General features: G+C 37.4%; 1 protein-coding gene across 4 annotated transcripts in view; it reads left to right on the top strand.

Annotated features, from left to right (window-relative positions):
* The first annotated feature begins 816 nt into the window (after window positions 1-816).
* The window catches only part of PCDH11X (protocadherin 11 X-linked), a 248,463-nt gene continuing 228,909 nt past the window's right edge, over window positions 817-20,370 (top strand). For all 4 annotated transcript variants that reach the window (XM_054695654.1, XM_054695655.1, XM_037512216.2 and 1 more), the window contains exon 1: window positions 817-1,146. The gene's annotated coding sequence lies outside the window, so the exon portion shown is untranslated. The remainder of the gene's footprint in view (window positions 1,147-20,370) is intronic.

Here is a 20,370-nt window from a genome sequence, read left to right as displayed (position 1 = left end):
CCTGGTCCCTAGCAATGAAGTGACTGTAAGCTACTAAAGCAGCCAGAAGCCACCAACTTGCTTAATTAACTGATACTTGGTTTCTGGGGTAGGCAAATACTAGATTGCCCCCCTCTACCTCTTTCTTCACCATCCCAGAGAATCAATCGTAAAGAAAGGCCAGCAAGGTACCAACCCAGGATCACAGTTGAGTATGACATATGCGCAGTCCCTTCCTCCAACTGAGACTTTGCAAGGCTTCTACTTCATTTTTACTAGTCTGCCTTAAGTATCCTTTGTATAAGAAAATGGTGCTGCAGGATGCTGGTTCTCTAGCTGGGGTCTGGGCGGCTAGCAGGATTGAGAGAAAAAGCACACATAACACGAAAAATAAAACTTCTGTAAGATAGTGTGAATGAGTTAAAGGGAAGCCTACGAGAGCCGCCAGCAGAGGACCAGGGGGAGCGATGCACGTGTTCGGTTTTTGTTCTGAAAAGCCGACAGCAGGAATGCGGCCGGTTTTCCCCAGAAGCAGGTCCCGCACGCAAGAGTACGGCCAGCAAGCTTTGTGCAGCCTTCTCCGGGCTGCGAGCGGTAACTTCCTAGGCTTACCTCCATCTCATCACCGCCTTTCCCCTCAGGTTCTCGGTCAGCCAGAAGGGCTGCCTCTGATGCAGGGTGAAAGGAGTGGGGACTGGAGGGGGGTAGCCAGTGGTGGCTGCTGCGACCCGGGCACAGGTTCACTTATCTCTTCCTCTCCCTCCCCGCCCTCCACTCGCTCACCCCCTTCCTTCCTCCTTCTCCTCCTCAGTCTAGTTCCTCCCCCTCGCCATTGAATAGGGCTGGCTCCGCACTGGCTCCTTGCAGTCAGCAAACTGTCAGGGCGGGAGGAGCCCCGCGTCCGAGCTGCACACAGTGGTCGACGCGGTAAAGCAGAAGGCAAGCTGAACAGAGTGAGCAGAGTGGCACTAGCGTTCGCGGCGACACCAGGCTGCCCGGGCTGCTCGAACTGCCTTCAAGGCAGCCGCCACGACTCCAGCGGCTCTGCGGACTGTGAGCTGTGGCGGTAGAGCCCGCTACAGCAATCGCAGTCTCCAAGAAGCAGACAGAAGCCTTTCCTCTTTTTCACTTACCACCTCATTCCGTTCTAGACGCTGCGTTCGCTGGGTAAGTAACTGGTCCCAGTGCCAGAACCGAGTGTGGGCTATAACGCGCGAGTCCTCCCTGCTGCCGGAGCCTGGGGTCTCGACTGGGACCACAGAGTGATTTTAGACACACTGCTGGCGTCCGTGAGTCCCCCCTTCCCCCCACTTCTTGTCAGTAGGTAAGAGAAAGAGCAAACCAACCCCCGCCCCCGGAGGTGAGCGCAGATACTGAAACCCTTTTGGCACTGGCACTGCTGGGCTCCTCTTGGCTTGGTTACTTTGCAGAAACTCTCACTTCTGTTAGAAAAGTGTCCGCGCATGAATTTCCCTGATATTGACTGTGCAAACGGTCATTCATTTTCATGAATACAGGCAGCTTCAGCAAGGCGAAAGAAACTCTAAGACTGGGCCAGGTGCTGAGAACAAATGACACCCTAGAGTCTCTGGCCAGCCTTGCGGAGCGATTCGAGCTGAAGGGAAATTCCCGGAAGCCCAGCGTCCCCTCCGACCTCCCGTGGCCTGGCGCTGAGGCGCCCTCATCGGTGGGTGTTCCGGGTTTGGATCCCTGCTAGTCTGAGTCCAGCCCTTGGGGGCCCCGAATTTAGAAGCAGATCCGAGAGCGCAGCCTGCAGCCAGCACGCTTAGCCTCGGGCTGTTCCAGCGGGCGCTAGCCACCCCACCCCTCCTTTCCCACCCTACTTCTGGGGCTGCGCTCAGCCAGCACTTGCTGCAAGTGGAGATGGTAAGTGTGGAAAATCATTTTGCTAGCTTTCAAAAGCTGAACTTGTAATCTTGTAGCAAAAAAAAAAAAAAAAACCCGCATCATTTTCTAATTAAAAAGATGACTTTTCATGAGTGTATCCGAACCAAATGCCGTTAACTAAGATGAAATTAAACAATTCATCTCTTTAAAGGTTTTTTTTTTCTTAAGCGTGTAGTAAATAAAAAAGCCCGTTTTAGTGAAAAGGAAAGGTGACTTCTAAAAAGCGCACAGCTACAGACGGTTCCTTTAGAAATGCAGAGGCGTCGTTCTCCTCCGGGTTGGAGACGCGACTTAGACTAGAGCGCTTAGCCACCAATCGACTACCTCCCTTCGAAAAAAGGGGGAAGGTCACATTCCTGGAGTGTGTAGCGTGAACCACTTCCATTCCTTTCCCAAGAAAAGGCTTTTAGAGCTCAGCTGCAAATGGCCTCTTCGCTTCCAGGATAATTGATGCCGCGATATGCTGCTTTGGCGGCTTTTGCGGTTTGGGGTGCTGGGGTGTCTGTGTGTGCAGTGCTTGTGTGTGCGCGACTTCGGCGGACCCTGGCGTCTCCGAGCGAGGTGTCCTTCCAAAATGTGGACTTGGGGGCTAGGAATCGGAACTTGCGCCACTGCGGCACACACCCACAAAGCAAAGACAGGAGAGAAGCGGGGCCAGGACAAAATGAATAAAATTAAATAGCAAGACAAAAAACAAAAGCAGGTTCTTGTGTAGAAACATTGCGAGATGGAATTTAAACCTAACAGAGGAGCTGTTTCTGTACGACGGAAAGAGTGTTGAAGCAAGTGTTTAAATCTAGGGTTAGGTAGGGAAGGGGAGCAGAAAATATGGGAGGAGGCGATGGTGTCAGAGGAGCCTCTATCTTGCGTGTTCTTAGCGCCGCAACAAGGAGACAACCTGAAGAGTGTGCGGGGGGGGGGGGGAGAATTCAGGATACTAAGCATAACACTGGGGAAGGTTAGCGGTGCTTTTCGAGTAAAGGGAACGCCTTCCCTAACTCCCTCAAGAAAGGTAAAACAGGTGTGACTGAAATAACAGGGCGAAAGGTTCTTGCGGACACCTTCTCAACTCGGTAAAGATGAAATGGTATTCCACCGACAATTTTGTTTGAAACAAACTCACAAGATGAGGACAGGAATCTCAGACTCAGAGTTGTCCTTTCGTGTGTGTTGGGGGGAGGGGAGCTGGGCATTTGGTGGGGGGAAGTCAGTATATGTACTTGTTTTCCCCATTTTCGCCTTTGTCTGGTTCCTTGGAGGAAGCGTGAACCATGTGCGGGAGCTTTTGACTCGCAAAGGTCTAAACATACCTTTCTTCCTCCGCCAAATTAAGAATTGCACCGCGCTATTCACGTGGGCTGAGTGCATCCGCCACTGCACCGGCGCTGCGCTCGGCTCGCGGGGCGCCCAGGGAGCACCTTCGCCTGCATGACCGGAGAACTTCGTTCTCCAGTCGGCTTTGCTCGGGGAGCCCCTCCTCTCAAAGATGTCAGCCGGGAGAAGCTCTGCAGGCCACGAAGAGGCCTAGCGGCGAGCCGGGGCCGGGAACGCGAGCTGCCCTGCCCCGCGCGCTCCCTGCGCGCAGCCGCCCTCGCCCTGCAAAGCCTCCCTCCTCAGCTCCTCTTTTTCCGCCCCTCCTTTCAGCGCCCCGGCTCTGCAGAGGCGCACTGAGGTTCCCTAGGCTCGCAGGGCCACCGCGGGTTTGGAACCGGGGTATCAAACACTGATAGGGGTCTTCCCGCACTCCTTACCTCCTTTTCTCAGCCCCCACTCTACTCCCCCCTTTCAGCTCGCACCTCCACGATTCACTATTCGTGTACTTATTTAGCGGCATTTTGGAGGTCAAGTTCTTCGGGGAAATAATAGTCGACTGTGCTAAATTTCCGATGATTTCTCTCTTTCCTCGGTGATAAGGAAGGGGGAGTGTGAAAACCAGCGTCCTTAAAAGCTGTTAAACAGAGCAAGGTCCCTAGAAGGCAGAGAGGATCCTGGACGATGCCCCTACCTACCCCCCCCCCCAACCATGGTGCGCTGGGGGAGGGGAGCAGTTAAAGGCAAATGAGAAGGGTGGGGGTGTCCGCTTAATTGAAAGTAGGGATTGGAAATTGAGAGTTGTGTAGAGAAATGCTCCAGCAGCTGCTGCCAAAGGGGAGAGGCCACCGTGCTCTTCATTGTAAGGCTGCGCAGTCAGCCCTACAGACTGGCGCGCCAAATTAAGATTCAGGAATAGAATTTTACAAGACAGAAGCTCGCTTGTGGCTTCTCTCTTGGCTCTTCTGGTTTTAAGAAGCAACCCCCTGCTTTTCCGAATTTGAGACTAATCCGTTTCCCCTGATTGCAGACAAGTCTTTCTTCAGCTGTGGAAGAAGAACCGCGGTGCGCAATTGGAGAAGGTTGCTTTGGGCCAGGAGGGAGGAGGGGGTTGTGGAGGCTGGGTTTGTGGAGGCAACTGGGCCTCCGAACTGAGTTTTGAATTACATTCTGAAGGGATCTAAACTGCGTTTCTACTGTATTTTGCTTTGGAGGCAGGTGGGGAATTTGGTAGAAAAGGAGCAGAAGCAAAGAGTTATTTCTTTTTGTAAATTTAGAGTTTTATTTTCTTCTCTTCGAAGTAAGATTTCCCTTACAGGGTGTATAAATGTATAGCTGGCAGCAAACTTAAAGTTGCTGTGCGTTTGAAATATACGAATGGGTAGGAAACTCAGACCAAGCGTGTATATTCATTGTATAGCGCTCAATCATTTGCTATGGATTGAACAGAGACTTTTTATTTAATCACCCCAGTGTGTTTGTGGTGGATGCCCAGGTAGTGTTGGATTTTGGCAGCTGAGATCAGCCAGAAGGGATTGCAGGTTTCACATGACTTCTCTTGGTATTCAAATCTTTGTTTTTTTGCAAGATAAAAATTCTTGATAACTTCCAGACTGCTGGTGGTAAGAAATCTGGTAAGGAATTTAGAAAGTAGAAAATTCTCTTTTGTGTAAGCAGTTCACAACAGCCTTTAACCAGTAGCTACATTAACAGAAAGACTTTATATAAACACTAGTTTTAAGCTATATTGATGAAATATGTGTGACTGCCACATTTTCAATTAGTGAGAAGGAAATTATTTGGAGGATGAAAATTTAAGAACAAATTTTCTCCTATTATCTTGCTTCACATATTTTAAAGGAGGTGTCATCTGTTTATTTATTAACCATAGAATCCACAAACATTAGTCACCTACTGGGCCAGACAATGTGCTATGCTCCAGGAATGCAAAGGAGAATGAAATGTGCAATGAAAGTGCAGCTTGGGCCTCTGTGAGACAGGAAACTCTCACAAATTTATTACACAATGTGATAAATCAGCTAATGGAACATAATGGAGGGAGGAATTAATTTTTGCTAAGAGGTTGAAAAAAGATTCATAAAGGTGTCTCTCTGGCTTTGAAAAATAGTCATTCCTAGGCAGTGGCTAGCTAAGAAGTAGACATGGAAGAGCTAGAAACAGATGAAAGAAGGTGTGGGGAACCCAATATCCAGTTAAGGAGTTAGAAGGTATGTATTTTGTTGACAAATACACACATATTGTAGTTTTCTTGCAGATACGTTAAAAATAACAACATAGGGGCCTCCCCGAAGGCGCAGCGGGTTGAGCGCAGCGTGTTGAGCACAGTGCTCTGCAGCCTCTGCAGTATGGGTTCGATTCCCGGCTGGCCAGGGAGATTCCCGTATGGCATGGCGGACCTCTCCTCTCTGCCACATTCCATTTTCCGCACAACTCCTTGCATCACTTCTGGGCCCGATACCATCTTGCCCACCCTTACCTAATTCAGCTCTCTCTACCAACAATTAAAGTTCCTGAATCATAATTTTCCTCTCTAGCAGAGAGGCACTAGCAGGTGCTTCTGTCTCTGTTCTTTTTCCTATTCCTCTTTCCTGACTGCTTCCCTGCTTTACATACCTAACTCATTCTCCCACTCATCCCCATTTTGCTTCCTCCTTCTCACTAGCCACTTTGTACTTTTCTTCCTTTCAGTGATGTCATAGAAGCTAAAAAAACAAACAAAAAAAGTAAACAAAACCGCTACTTCAAAATCACAGAACTGACAAATTTTCCTCACCAATATAATTTCTTACTGTCTTTTTATGTGTCTTTTGCTGTTTTATTCCAAACAAGATTTATAGTGGAATTACTCAGATTTGTTATATTTTCATTCTGCCTACATACATATTTTTTTCCTTTGGTTTCCAACTACGAATTCAGATATTGCACTTCAGAGGATATTTCCAGCTTTTCTGAATTTCTCGCCACACACTCCTAAAACTTTCTTTGCATTCCACTCTGTCTGGTATGTCTTGAACCCAGGAGTCATTCCTTTTATATTGTCGGTATAAGTTTATTCCTTTTGTTCCCCTCTCTTCTTAGCTTTATGGTATTATCATAGTGGCTCAAATTTAAATATTTAGAGAGGTCATCCCCCTCAGAAAGACACCCCACATAAAATCACAGGATTTAAGACATTTGGGAAAGTATGTTCCTACCACTATACACAGTTACCATGTCTCCTACCACTATACACAGTTACCATGTCAATCTTTAGAGACAGTGGAACCCATGTTTTTTAATGCATTCTTAGAACTTATTTTGTGTATATGGAAAAGGGGCATTTCTCATATTATCCTTATCTCAACGTTCCATGGAGTTGGTTGGACATCAGTGGGAATTGGTGAGGGAAGAAAGAGTGTGCCAATAAAATAGATATTACATTCTTAGCAGCAATGCAGATAAATTTTGCCTTTTGGAAAAATGAAACATGTAAGTGCATTTATTTTGATTGACTTTGTGACATTCTAAATGTCATTGTCTGAGCAGGGTTCTATTATATGAAGGCTTTATTAATTATTCAGCATCTAGAATGAAGAAAACTAGGTAAGATGCCTTGATATTCCAGAGTGACTTGCATTGTTTAAATTAATCTAATTCTATTTGAATATGGTGTTATTTTTCAGTAGAAGTTCATCACAAAGACATCATCTCTAAAATTTTGTTAGATAAAAACATCAAATTAACTATATGCCATGGTTCTTCAAGATTTATACCCTGTGCAACATTAATTGTAACACACAGATTTGTCACATGCAGAAAGCTATTTTAGGGTGAAAAGTGCCTTTTCAGATGGAGTTACATCTGTGAAAAGACTGCATTCTCATTATCAAACAGTAGAAAAAAATGAATAAAGAATCTTTTTCAATGAGTTTTTAAATTAAAAGAGTGACTTGGCAAAAATTATTAATACTTCTGTTATCTTTTTGACTCAAAAAATTCTCAACTGATCAAGGATTTCAATTCCTCTTTTTATTGTCTTTAATGTGTTAATCATTGAGTCAGTGCAATAAATTTTGAAGCTAAATGACCATGGCTATAATTGTCATTTCCAGCCCAGATGTGAAAAAATGATTTTTCCTCCTAATCTACTCCTCATCTTGAGTGTGTAGATTTAGGAAAACATAAAGAGTATAGAAAGAAGAAAGAAGAGAATAAATGCTGGGAGAGAATTATCTATTCAATGAGAATTATTTTATTAATTTAACATATCTTTTAACATGGCATTATTAAAACTCGTTTATTGGTGTATTTAAAATCAGCTGTAGGAAAATTCATTTCTTTTTTGAGACTTTAAACTAGAATTTAAATTGAGATTTGCACTAATTTTACAATTTGCTATCATCATGTAAAATGAAAAAAAAAAGTTTTCTCGCACACTTAGTTTGTTTTGTTGTTTATTTTAATTCATTAGCCTAGTTTAATATATTTAATTTGTATAGTATCCTACATTTATATAACAATTGTAAAATAAATATTTTTTTAAAAAATAGTTTTAATTTTACTCTCAAAAACTGAGTAGAAAAAGAAGCCATTGCTATCCCATTTTTTTTCAGTGATAAAACTGAAAAACAGAGCTGAAATCAGATCTCTAAGGCTTTCTAGTTACTAAGAGAGATATCTTATCTAGGATTGTTGGTTTTCAATCTCCATAACAGAGCTTTTCCCAATACCTTGCCTTGCTTCATTTCTTTGAATGTATTTTTTTTCAAAGTTCTATATGTAAAAAGAAAAAAAAAAACCCAAAATAACAAAAAATGAAAAATGAGATCTCAAAGATGAGTATTTTCAAGTAACTTTGGCAATTACTTGATTATTTGTGTCTACTTCTCCTCCTATTTAGAGTCTTTGTGCACTAACCCTGTAACAATTGTTTGCTGTAGTAGTAGGACTTTGGAAATTTGACAGTACATGCTCACAGATGTTCATACACTTTCTCCATTTCATTTGTAGGAATAATTCAAATTATTATCTATCATAATGTGGCAAATATTTAGTGTTAGAACCTAATTATTTTTCTTGTAGTGCATCTATATTTTTACATATGATTTATTTTAGGAATATTTGCCGATGATTTGTATTTTCTTCTGACACGCCATCCTTGAAGCAGTGTCCTTGGTAATCAATTATGTGTAGGTTTGTATCATACCAACCAACATAAGGGCATTAAGCTTCCCAAATGCAAATCATTGTTTGCTGTCTTTAGGATTATGGACTATTTTTCCCAATGGTTTGGGGTACAGGAGATGAGAACAGAATGTTTATTTGTGTGAACATGGTGTATTTTATTACTATCTACAGAGTGGTATTGGCAAATACCTTTATCTTCTTGGATAGAACAGTTTTCTCAAAAGTAAAATTAAGAAATCATAAATTACTTCGAGGTTCTTTCCAATGGAAAAAAAAATCTATGATGTTTTTCAAAATCAGTAGACATGGAGCATTCTTTTCTTGTCCTTTGGATCTGTAGGTATTACTGGTTATACTGCATTGATCCATTAACCATCAATAACTAAAAACTTATTTTTTGTCCAGAATTGCAATATTTTAGATATGGGTGTTGGATTGAGTTGTTCCTTAAGGGTGATCATTAATGAAATATAAGAAAGTAATCACTTTGAGAAGCTTATATTCTGTTAGGGCAAAAATAATACACAACAGCAACAAAGTAATATATCCTTATTATATTCAATTAATATTGAGTGTCAGACTGTACATTACAGTACACCAGGTATGCATATGGTTTCATAGTGGACCATACTTCCACAGAAGTGGGAGGGACCAAAAGATCATTCAATTAATCCATTCATTTTACATCTAAGAAAATGAAGGCCAAGATGTGAAATCAGTGCTACAAGTATTAGGTAATTAGGCACAGATTTGTCACATGCTTGCTATACAACCTTATCTGTTATTTCCTTTCAAATGTGTTTGGACTTCCAAATGTCATCATGTATGCTTTTAAATTAAGAATTATTGCTCCCGCGTCCCCGGTGGTGCAGTGGTTGAGCGCTGGGTTGCGAAGCTGCCAGCAGCCTCCGCGGCGCCGGTTCAATCCCTGGCTGCTCCCCAGCCACTGGAGGAGGGTCCCACATGGCGCGCAGACCTCTCTTGCCGCCTGCTGCTCCCCTCAGCAGTGTACTTGGGTTCTTCTGCCTGCTGTGCTCCCCACTCTGGTTCTGGTGAATTCTCTCACCCTCCTGCGCTTCTGACTGTACCCAGTGTTTGTATGAATAAATAAATAAATAAATCTTAAAAAAAAAAAGAATTATTGCTCAACTGCAATGATTATTTTGTACCTTATCAGAAATTGTACTTATTTTTTATAATTGAGGTGATAATACTTTACAACATTGTATATGATTTAGATGTACAGGATCACAACTTCCACATATATGTTACTTTACCATATGCACTACCAAGACACATACAGGCCTTCAACATAGTCCGTTGTATCCTCTCTCCACTTTGCTTTCCCTCCACCTCTCCCCCTCTGGTAACTTCAGTTTTATGTCGGATTTCTATGGTTTGTTATTAGTTTGTCTTTTTCTGACCCTTTGTTTTGTTCCTCTATATTCCACATATAAGTGACACCTTATCAGAAGATTTAATATACCCAAGTTTTTTTTTAAAGTCTTCTGTTTTATTAAATGGGACAATTTTCCACTTCAACTTAGATATAGAAAGCACTATGTTTTCTATGCTTTGTTTTTAATTTAGAATATCAAGAGCCCCTATACTGTTTACATTATGTTGTAAAGTATACACAATGAAGTCTTGACATGGAGATCAAGTCAATGGATTAAAGTATCAATGCATTAAATTATATAAATATTTTAACATTTAAAAAATGACTTGAAAAGCCCATTTACTTAGGATAGTAATGGATGCATTCATTGAAGGATGTTTTTATTTTTATAAATGCATTTTTACCTAAGGAAGTAAATGTATATTTCCCTGAAGATTAAAAGCTATATGGGGGAAAATTTTAAGTGGATTTTCTAAACGTTGGTCTTTTTGCAATATGATCTTATTGCCCGTGTTGGGATATATAAATATATGTGTTAAGAAGTAAGAGTAAGACAAAGGATCACTGGCAAAATAAGCCAAAGCAAAGCTTTCTATTTTCTCTGAATAACTTTAGACTGATTTATTTTACTATGTTGCAGAGAAGGGTGACGAAAGGAAATCCAGTGGAGAAGAGCACTGCCAGAGTGTTAGGTGACAGGGCTTGGATTTTAGTTTAGTGTGCAACATGCAACCTTTTGAAACTGCATAGGCTGGCATCTGTCTTTTCGATATAATATTGTATGTTTCTAATACATAAAGTGTTACTTAATAGTTGTCTTCTAGATTTCTAGGACCAAAATACTTCACAAATGTGAATATGTACACATTTTAAAAGAGGCTTAAGAATGAATGGGTAATAAATACAAACAAACTAAAAGGGCAAAACTTTTACATGAGATCTAGCTCTATGGCCAGGCAAGATTTTCATTGTCTTACTCTTTACACAGGGAAAAAATGTGCTCAATTTAACATAGAAGAATGTGCCTCAATCAGATCCCACAATTCTTAAGCACTCTTTGCCTAAAACTTATTGTACTCCATTAATTCAGTTTTAACATCTAAAAGAAAAAGCAGTTGTATTATATGTTGGCCATTTTATAATGTGAATTATTTCAGTGCAGACCAGTATTATTTGATGAAGAGAGTTTGAATCCATTAGATGCCATGTGATTTCTGAATGTCTTAGAATTGCATACAAGTAAACAAATATCAGAATATAAGACTGATGCTCAAAAAAATATAACTGGGTAACAATTACAGAATCAAACTACTTTAGAAAGAGAGAGACAATGCATAATTTTCACTTTATTCATTTTTTTAAATAATTAGATTTAATTTTTACATCGTTGTTCATTTTTGTACAATATTTAATTTCTTTCCCCATGTGTTGTCCCGGTATTTCTCCCACCACCACATCAGCTGAGAACCATCACCATAGTGTCTTGTGCTCTTCCTTCTGCTGCTCTAAGCCTCAGATCTATGGACAGCTTGCAAGTTTTGTCTTTTTCCTGACCCTTTGTTCGGTTTCTGTATATTCCACATATAAGTGAAGCCATCCAATATTTCTTTTTCCTTCTGTCTTACTTCACTTAGCATAATTCCTCCTAGCTCCATACATATTGCCACAAATGGCATTAATTTATCTTTTTTTGATTACTGAGAAGTATTCCATTTTGTATATATATACCACATCTTCGTCTTCTTTATCCGTTATGTTTTGGGGCGTTTAGGTTGTTTCCATATCTTAGCTATTGTAATATTGCTGCAATAAACATCAGAGTGCTGGTTTCCTTTTGAATTAGTGTTTTTTTGTCTGTGTGTTTTTCTTTTTTCCCTTGGCTAGATTCCTAGGAGTAGAATCACTGGATCAAATGGTAGCTTCATTTTTAGTGTTTTGAAGAACTTCCACACAATTTTCCATAGTGGGGGGCCAGCAGTGGGAGGGTGAGAAGACTCACCAGAGACAAAGTGGGGAGCAGAACAGGCAGATTGACTGAAATACGCTGCTGAGGGGAGTAGGGGATGAGACAGGACAGGTCTGCTGTGCCATGTGGGTTAGCTCCCTGGCTGGGGGTCAAACTCATGCTGCAGTGGCTGCAGAGAGCTTCATAGTGCTGTGACTTTAACCACTGTGCCACCAATGAGGCCAAGGTCCTCATTGGCCTAATTTGAAGATATTTTAATTTTTTATTAGTGTCTGCCATTTTGCAGGGCAACAACAATAACAAAGGAGTACTGGTAGAGATTATTTTAGATTTTCTGTCCCCCAAAAGTCCCCTGAAAGCAGTAATGGTAAATTAGACATCATGCTGTCTGCCTAATTGCTTTTCTTTATACCTACACTGTAATCTTTGAGTACAACCGGAAAAACCATTTAATCTAAGTGAATTTCTCATTCATAATTAGTCTAGGAAATAAATCTGCATAGTTCAATTTCTTTATGTGCAGTGCATCACAGTATGGAATCTGTGTCAAATTAAAACAAACAACATTGAAGGCAGCTATTGAAATAAGTCAATGTCATGTTTAAATGGTGTTTGTTAGGAGGCATAAGGTGGTCCTGACAGTGTTATAGAAACAATTGAAAATGCTGTCATCTTAAAACTGTGATTCATGTCTTAATTGTGGCATTGAGATTCAGAAGCCGCCACCTTCCAAGTGAAACTGTATCAGATTTTTCTAAACTCTGATGTTTTAATAGCTTATGTGGTGACAACTTGAAGATCCCAGTGAACTAAAGGGTCAATAGGATTAAAATGTTTTTTGTAAGTGCTAAATGAACTTGGGTGGTTGCCAAAATTGCCTTGGATTTCATTACCTTCAACATTATTTAATAATGTTAAGCATAAACTATTTCCATGTGTGTGGAGGTATGTATAGCAGGCAAAATATCACAGATTATTTTAAGGGGGAAATTCCAAAATATACAAAAAAGAAAAGACATATGAAATAAAAAAGAAAAATAACAGACTACTTCAAATTCTATTTTCAAAGACTAAAGCTGGAATTCACTTTATAGAAGGTAAAAATATCAGCTCTTTGAAAATATACCATTTATAATTCTTTGAAAATATACCATTCAGACAGAAAAAGAAATAACAGTTAATTTACAATGTCATTAAAACTCAAAAAATATATAAAATTGAATACAATGTAAAAATCAGACTCAGAATTGTAATTATTGGAAGAAAAAAATGAGATATTTTGGACTAATGTAGCAAATATTTGAAGGCCTAAAAACCAAAAAAATGTTATTAATCAAGTTCTGCTGCAAAACTTTCAGTCAGTTCTCCTTATTTCTGTTTTAGAGGCAAAATTAATGTATCTTAATAGAATGGAATTGATTTAATAATGAAAAAAAAGTTTTTGTTCAGTTAACTTGAACAAAATTTTAATAACAAGTCATATACATTTACTAAACATTTAAAAGATAGGGCTGAATACATTTTAAACACATGACAATGAAGTTTGAGCCAACATTGCCACAAGATCTTCCATATCATGTGCATTAAATATTTAAGTACTAATAATTGCTAGTGATATGATAGGATAGCAAACTTATTAATCACATTACTAAGAAACTCTGTTGATTATATTTTAGAAAAATATAGAATTCCAACTTAAGACTAGGTTTTAAGTTAGACTGACAGCTCAAATAAATGTCATTGAAAGACCCTATTAAAACATATGTTTAATATTTCCCTTGGAAACTTCAGTATGCTATATATCTTCCTTATACTATATACCTATGATGACAACTAAATCACCCAAGAGCATGTTTTGGTGGTAACTTAAACAACTGAGCTATTAATGTCACCTTTAGGTAACTATGAAAGGCACTATTGCCAGGTAGTGAAAGGCACTACTGCCAAGCTTTATCTATATGTATGATTACATTATCTTTTTAACATTGTTTTCATTACATTTTAAGGGTATAGCATATTTTATCTCATTAGAATCCCACAATACCACCTAATATCTAGTTCTTCCAAGGGAAAACAGGTACTATACCTGTGAAACAGGTACTATACCTTCTTGACTTATGAGGAAAGAAACACAGGCAAGTTTTTTTTTTTTAATAAGATTATATACCTATTACATGCCAGAGACAATACTAGATCCTCATTTTTATGATCCCTATAATAATATTCATTATATCAGTCAGTACATGCAGTAAAATTTTAGGACTAAATATGATTAAGGGTATATATCAAAGGAAAAAAATACTTAATATTTTAGGGTTTTTAATTTCTTAGGAAAAGCTGATTTAGGATAATATTTCTGACCTTAGTAAATTAAAACATGATAACATAAATATATGATGATACAATAGCCATAGTAGAAATAAGGAAGTTATCAAACTGAATGAGAAAGGAGTACTAAGATAAATAAATCTGATAAATCTTTTTAGGAGGAAAATGAGGATTTGATTCTAATTTAAAATAGGATTAGAAACCAGTCCCAAGTTACTAAAATTTTTCTTTATCTGTGAAGATAAAAATTTTGGAGAGAAGAGGTGGAGAGGGAGAATATTTGGGAGGAAAACGGAATATCTATTATAGCTATAGGTTGATTAGCTATAGAATGCTAAGTACTAAATAATGAACTAAGTTATATTGCCCTAGTTAAATCCTGGCAGGTTAAATATAGAATACTAAATAATGAACTAAGGTGTATGGCTGTAACTCCTGGCAATGTTTGAAAGCCCAGAACTTTGGGAATTGTCAGGTTTCTCATTTTATTTGAATTACATTTAAGCATTTTTCATAAGATGGGTATTTGTAATAGTAATTAACTACATGAGGTGAAGAGTTTTACCCACTGGGAGATAATGCTTCGTTTTCCCTTGGAACAACTAGATTATTAGGTGGTATTACAAAAATATCTTTTGTTGTCAGAGAAGCAAACCCTGTTTAGTTTCCTTAATGAATCTCAGGAGATAATTAGTAGATTTAGAAGCATAAATGATGATACATAGTCTGCAGGAAAAAAAAATGCAAATAGTGATGAGAAAATCAGGCCTGACAGGATAAGCAGTATGCTGTAGTAACTCATGACTAGAAATGTGTGATAAATATACACTTAATTTGTTTGGTGTTTGGCATTTCCCTCTGTTCTAATTTTAGTAACTCCGTGTAGAGAAATTAGGGACATTTCAGTGAAATGCATGTTTATCAATATTAAGTAACATTCTTAACTGTCACTATGGTAGTGATACCTGATGGGGAGAACCCTAATATTACCACAATTAAAATATTTTTTTCTGTTTCTATTTTTCCATTTTGTTTTTTACTTAGGTAATCCTTTGAGCTTTTTTTGTGTCTTTATGTGTAGCTTGAACTTTTTCTGAAATAAATTAATAAAATACAAATATTGTTTGTGTGAACTGTGATCAATCATATCTAAAGTTTGTTTTCCAGAAAGTTCCATTGTTTTTGAAGTGATTTTTCCCAAAGTCAGAAGAGTTAGTTTATTTGGAACAGAATTTGGGTCTCTTTGGCTACTGTGCTTTTCATTATAACATACTGTCACATTAATAACCATAGTAAAAATAATTACATATAACACAATATTATATGTGTAGTGGTCATATAGTCTGAAATGTTCCAAAGTGCTATGAATAATTTTGGTCATAGATCTGGATAGTAAATACCAAACGAAAGTGCATTAAGCAAAAATGGTGACTTTTTGTCAAATTAAAGACTTGTTCGTACATCGACAAATTTCCTGAATAAAACCTAAATTCTGTAAGCCATTGTATATTTTATAATACTTTTTCATCTTTAATTAGATAAATCTATTACATGAAGTTTTTATGCTGCAATTTAAACTTTACTGAAATTTCACTATAATATATTTTTGTATTGCAACTGAGATCTGTCATGGTTGTATGAATTTTGTTTTGAAGAGATGCTATAAAAGTTTTATAGTTATCTTAGCATTAGTGTATGCCCCTGTTACTTAGAATCCAAAAATATTTTGAAGTAAAGATTTAATGTTCCATAAACACTATGAATGATTCCATTTATGAAACTTACGTTTTATTTATTTACCACAAATTGAATATTTTCCCTGTTTATTTTAAAGGTTTTGTTCTTCTGTTAAAAATGTCCAACACTTTAGATTATAATAAATTAAATGGAATTGAGCTGCAAGCTTTTGCTCAGCTAACATACTTTCAAAGGTCATGCTGCTTTTCAGGATATAAATTAACTTTTTAAAAAATGCAAGGAAATAGTCTGTCAACACGTCATAATATTGTATTTTCAACTCTTGTGTATTTGTTTCAATTAAAATATCTTTTGGATATTAATATTACCTCTCTTTTTTTCAGAATTTAAAGGTTTCATGATGAACAAACAGAATTTTATCTGTCATAGTCATAGGCCTACATTTTCCCCCTTTTTACCTGTCCTATATTCCTTCTGAATAGAATACATTCTAAAATTCTCTTAAGAAATAAGCTCAATGTGTTTAACTTAATTTGATTTCCAGAGAAAATTTCTAGGTGCTTATTTTTTTAGCAGAATGTTTTGAAACCACTATACAGGTATGTTTGTTAGCTGTGTGGTAAAAAAAAAAAAAAAGTCAACATAGAAAAAAATCCTCCATTTACAATTTACTGAAGGCAAACATGTGAAGTTGTTAGCTATTTAAATGACAAAAGGGGACAAAAATTGTCAATAACATTTCTTAGCTTTTCTCCTAGGAAACATTTACCTACTTGATAAGCTGATCCTCAAAACTAGCATTAACAATAACTGAAAAATACAGTTATTTAACTGAAGATTATGGTTAAAAATAAATGAACATTTCCCTACAATAATTATTTTTACACACTTGATTAAAGATCTATATCCTCTACCTATCTATATCTATATTGATCTATTTCTATATCTATCTATATCTACATTTCCAAAGAAAATATTGGTCCCATAACTTGCTTGATCTTTGTTTGCTTGGAGATGCCCAGGAGAATAAGACAGATTTTGAGATGTCATTTGTATAGATGTCTCCTGATAAAGCAGCATATAGACATATATTTTTTGACTAAAATTTTGAACAAAGGTGATGCAAGATAGATTATTTTTTTGTAATTAAAATGATTTTCTGAATAAAATTATGTTTATATACCTTTCATTTTTCATCTGGCAGAGGACTCTGCAATAACTTTCCGTTGAAAACTAAGATCCTTTCAGCTGGTATCACTGACTCCTGAAAATGACAAAATCAAAAGAAACCAGTCCTAATAGAAATATATGCAGTTGATAATTCAATTTAAGTATATGATGCCTTATATTCAACTTTCAGGAATATTTAGTTTAATTAAAAAGTTATTCATTCTTTTTTAAAAAACATAAATGCTTTTAAAAAAATCATCATCCCATCTGATATTCAAATAATGTAATCTTGATCAGTAGGAGTATTATTTATACAACTCCGAAGAATTTAAAACCAGACTTTTAATCATTTATTTTATAACAAAACAGAATTTTGAAGATAATTTCAAACATTTGAAACAAAATGAGCTTTTAAGGATAATCATTTATTTTATAACTAGTCATGACAAGGCTATTGAGTTGCTCTGAGGGTTTTCTCATTTATAATGTATTAACAGAAAATAAGCTGAGCTGCATATTGTACTTGAATAATAGAAATTTCAACATGAACTAATTGAAAATTTTATATATAGAAATAGTAGATATATAGAAATAATAAGTTTAAGCTTAATTATATTCAAAGGGAAGAAAATAGCTAAACATGATTTTGAGAATAAAATAAACATTCCTTTCATTCAGGAAAGTCATACTTTACTTTTATGTAGAGAGAAAACTACTTTAACACTTTATTTAAAATGTATTTTCATATTGATAAAATACATTTTAAAGCTAGACTATTTTAACTTTAAGAAAGGTAAAAGTATATGTGGTATTAACATAATGCATAACATTAAATACTAATTTTTTGTTTAATAAAAATAGTTTTCATTGTGTAAATAGAGTCACTGTAGTGTTTTCAAATATTGCACTCTCAGCCCATTTTAAAAATGGCATCTGTTGGCAGCAGACCTCTCCTGTCTCAACCTGCTTCTCTTAGCAGTGTATTTCAGTAAATCCACCTGTTCTGTTCCCCACTCTGTCTCTGGTGAATGCTTTCACTCTCCGCACCTCTGGTCTACACCCCAGTTCTTCTATACAAAAAAACAAACAAACAAAAAAAACAAGGCTTCTGTTATCAGTTCTCTTGGTGTTACATATGGCTAATAGGCGTAGACAGCAAAATAAAAGATACTTACTATATGCAAGAATACAGGAGGCCAATGAAACAATAATATCCTGAATGAATTCAAAGCAGAATGATGTATTACAATGTGCTTTCTTGACAAAGCGGTTATTAGAGAAAATACTTAACAGAGGGAATTCCGAAACCTGGTCCGCTTTGAAATGGGGCAGATGCTCTTTGTTATTCATGATTAAAGGACAGTGATAGACATGTAAACGTTATCCTGCTTGCATACATTATAAGAGATGCAGCAACAGTGCTGCCTAAGTTGATTTTGACAGTCAGTGCCTGAAATACAACAAATTAGGGCCTCCCCGGTGGCGCAGCGGTTGAGCGCTGGGTTGCGAAGCTGCCCGCGGCCTCTGCGGCGCCGGTTCGATCCCCGGCTGCTCCCAGGCCATCGGAGGAGGGTCCCACATGGCGCGCAGACCTTTTCTGCCGCCCGCTGCTCCCCTCAGCAGTGTATTTCGGTCCTTCTGCCTGCTCTGCTCCCTGCTCTGGCTCTGGTGAATTCTCTCACCCTCCCGTGCTTCTGACTGTACCCAGTGCTTGTATAAATAAATAAAAATAAATCTTTAAAAAAATACAACAAATAAAATATAGACAATTTTCTTCCAGCTTGTCTTTGTTGGCTTGTCTTTATAGTTACCCATGTTAGTACTACATGTATACTATATAGATTGGATTAAAATAATCCTGTTGACTAAAACTTAACTTTTTTGATCCCTCTTATTTCTTGCCTTCTCACTTTCACACCTTTTATACTGTCTGATGTGCCTTCCTCAAATCTCAATGGGTAATTCTCCTACTTCTCACTCCACATTAAAAAAATACATTATTAAAAAGCTCATGCATTTCGATGATTTCCATTCATTTATTATTTCACATGCATGATATGGGTTTTATGCACATCCTGTGTGCACATTTCCCAGATATTTGGATTACTCTTTTCTGATTGATATAGTGAATTATATAGAGAATTGAATATTATTGGGAACTCTGATTAAATATTTAAGCATAAGCTGCTAAGTAGGATCATATGCAATTGTTATTTTGCATTGCATTGCAAAATTGGTTGAACATCAGCAATTTCATATGGTTCAACCTAATAACCAAAGGGCACAGTCCAGGAGATTTACTGAAAGGGAGTAATCATAGCTTTACTGTTAATAACTCCCAAGTTATAATAAGCTATCAGTGGGGAAATATATTCCTCACATATGTATATTTATCTGTTTCATTACATAAGGCTTAAGTAAAAATTAGTGTTGGAGAAACCTTTATGAATAATGCATATTTTGGAAAAATTGAAATTTGTAAAATTGAAACTTCTCATATAATTATCACAAGTTCCCCAAAATGAAACATAGTTCCAATAAATGTCCAGAGTACAAATTAGCCGATTATACTACATCAATTTCAAATGAGATAGTATCAAGTAAATCTATTTTCCAATTTAATTACTTATTGAATGGGTAGACAGTTTTCTAATAAGATAGGTATTTTGATCAAAAGATATATTTAGTTCTTTCTTCAGAAGAGTTACTGTGTTTACATGGATTATAGAAACACATGGAATGAGACCGCTATATAATTTTTAGACAATTATCAGAAAATAACAATAATGTGTTTCCTAAGAAAAAGTTTTGTTAGCATAATTAGTTTTGTTAGCAAAACCGTTTGCCATCCAGTTTCTTTCCAATTTTTCCTAAAGTTATATTTCCGTATAGATCAGCTCTTTGCCTGGAGATCCTTTTGACAGTCTTTATGTGTAGCTGTGTGTGTGTGTGTGTGTGTGTGTGTGTGTGTGTGTAATTTTAAATTATTTTATTTTTAAATGAATTACTTTTTTCCTACATAGTTGTTAATTTTTGGATAGTATATGATTTCTCCCCTCAAGTGTAGGCCCTCTAGTTTTCCCACCACCACAGCACCCATAGTCCATCACCATGGTCCCTTGTGCTCTTCCCCCTACTCACACTCCTGTTTTCACCCATCTCCCCCAATTTTAACCCCTGCCCTTTCCCTTCACCTCCTGGGTCAAGTTGTGTCTTGGACCCTATGTTTGGTTTCTCTATATTCCACATGTAAGTGAAACCATTCGATGTATTTACCTTTTTCATGCTTGCTTACTTTTGCATAATCCCTTCCAGTTCCATCCACGTTGCCCCAAATGGCATGAATTGATCTTTTTTACTCTCTTGATACTATTGATTGAGATTCTAATTTAAGAAATTGTTTAGGGCCTCCCCGGTGACACAG

Source organism: Talpa occidentalis, unplaced genomic scaffold, assembly GCF_014898055.3.
Source record: "Talpa occidentalis isolate TD23 unplaced genomic scaffold, MPIMG_talOcc4v2.1 talOcc4.15, whole genome shotgun sequence".
NCBI lineage: Eukaryota > Metazoa > Chordata > Mammalia > Eulipotyphla > Talpidae > Talpa > Talpa occidentalis.
The sequence above is the reverse complement of the archived record's forward strand: the minus strand, read 5'-3'. Positions and strand labels throughout refer to the sequence as shown.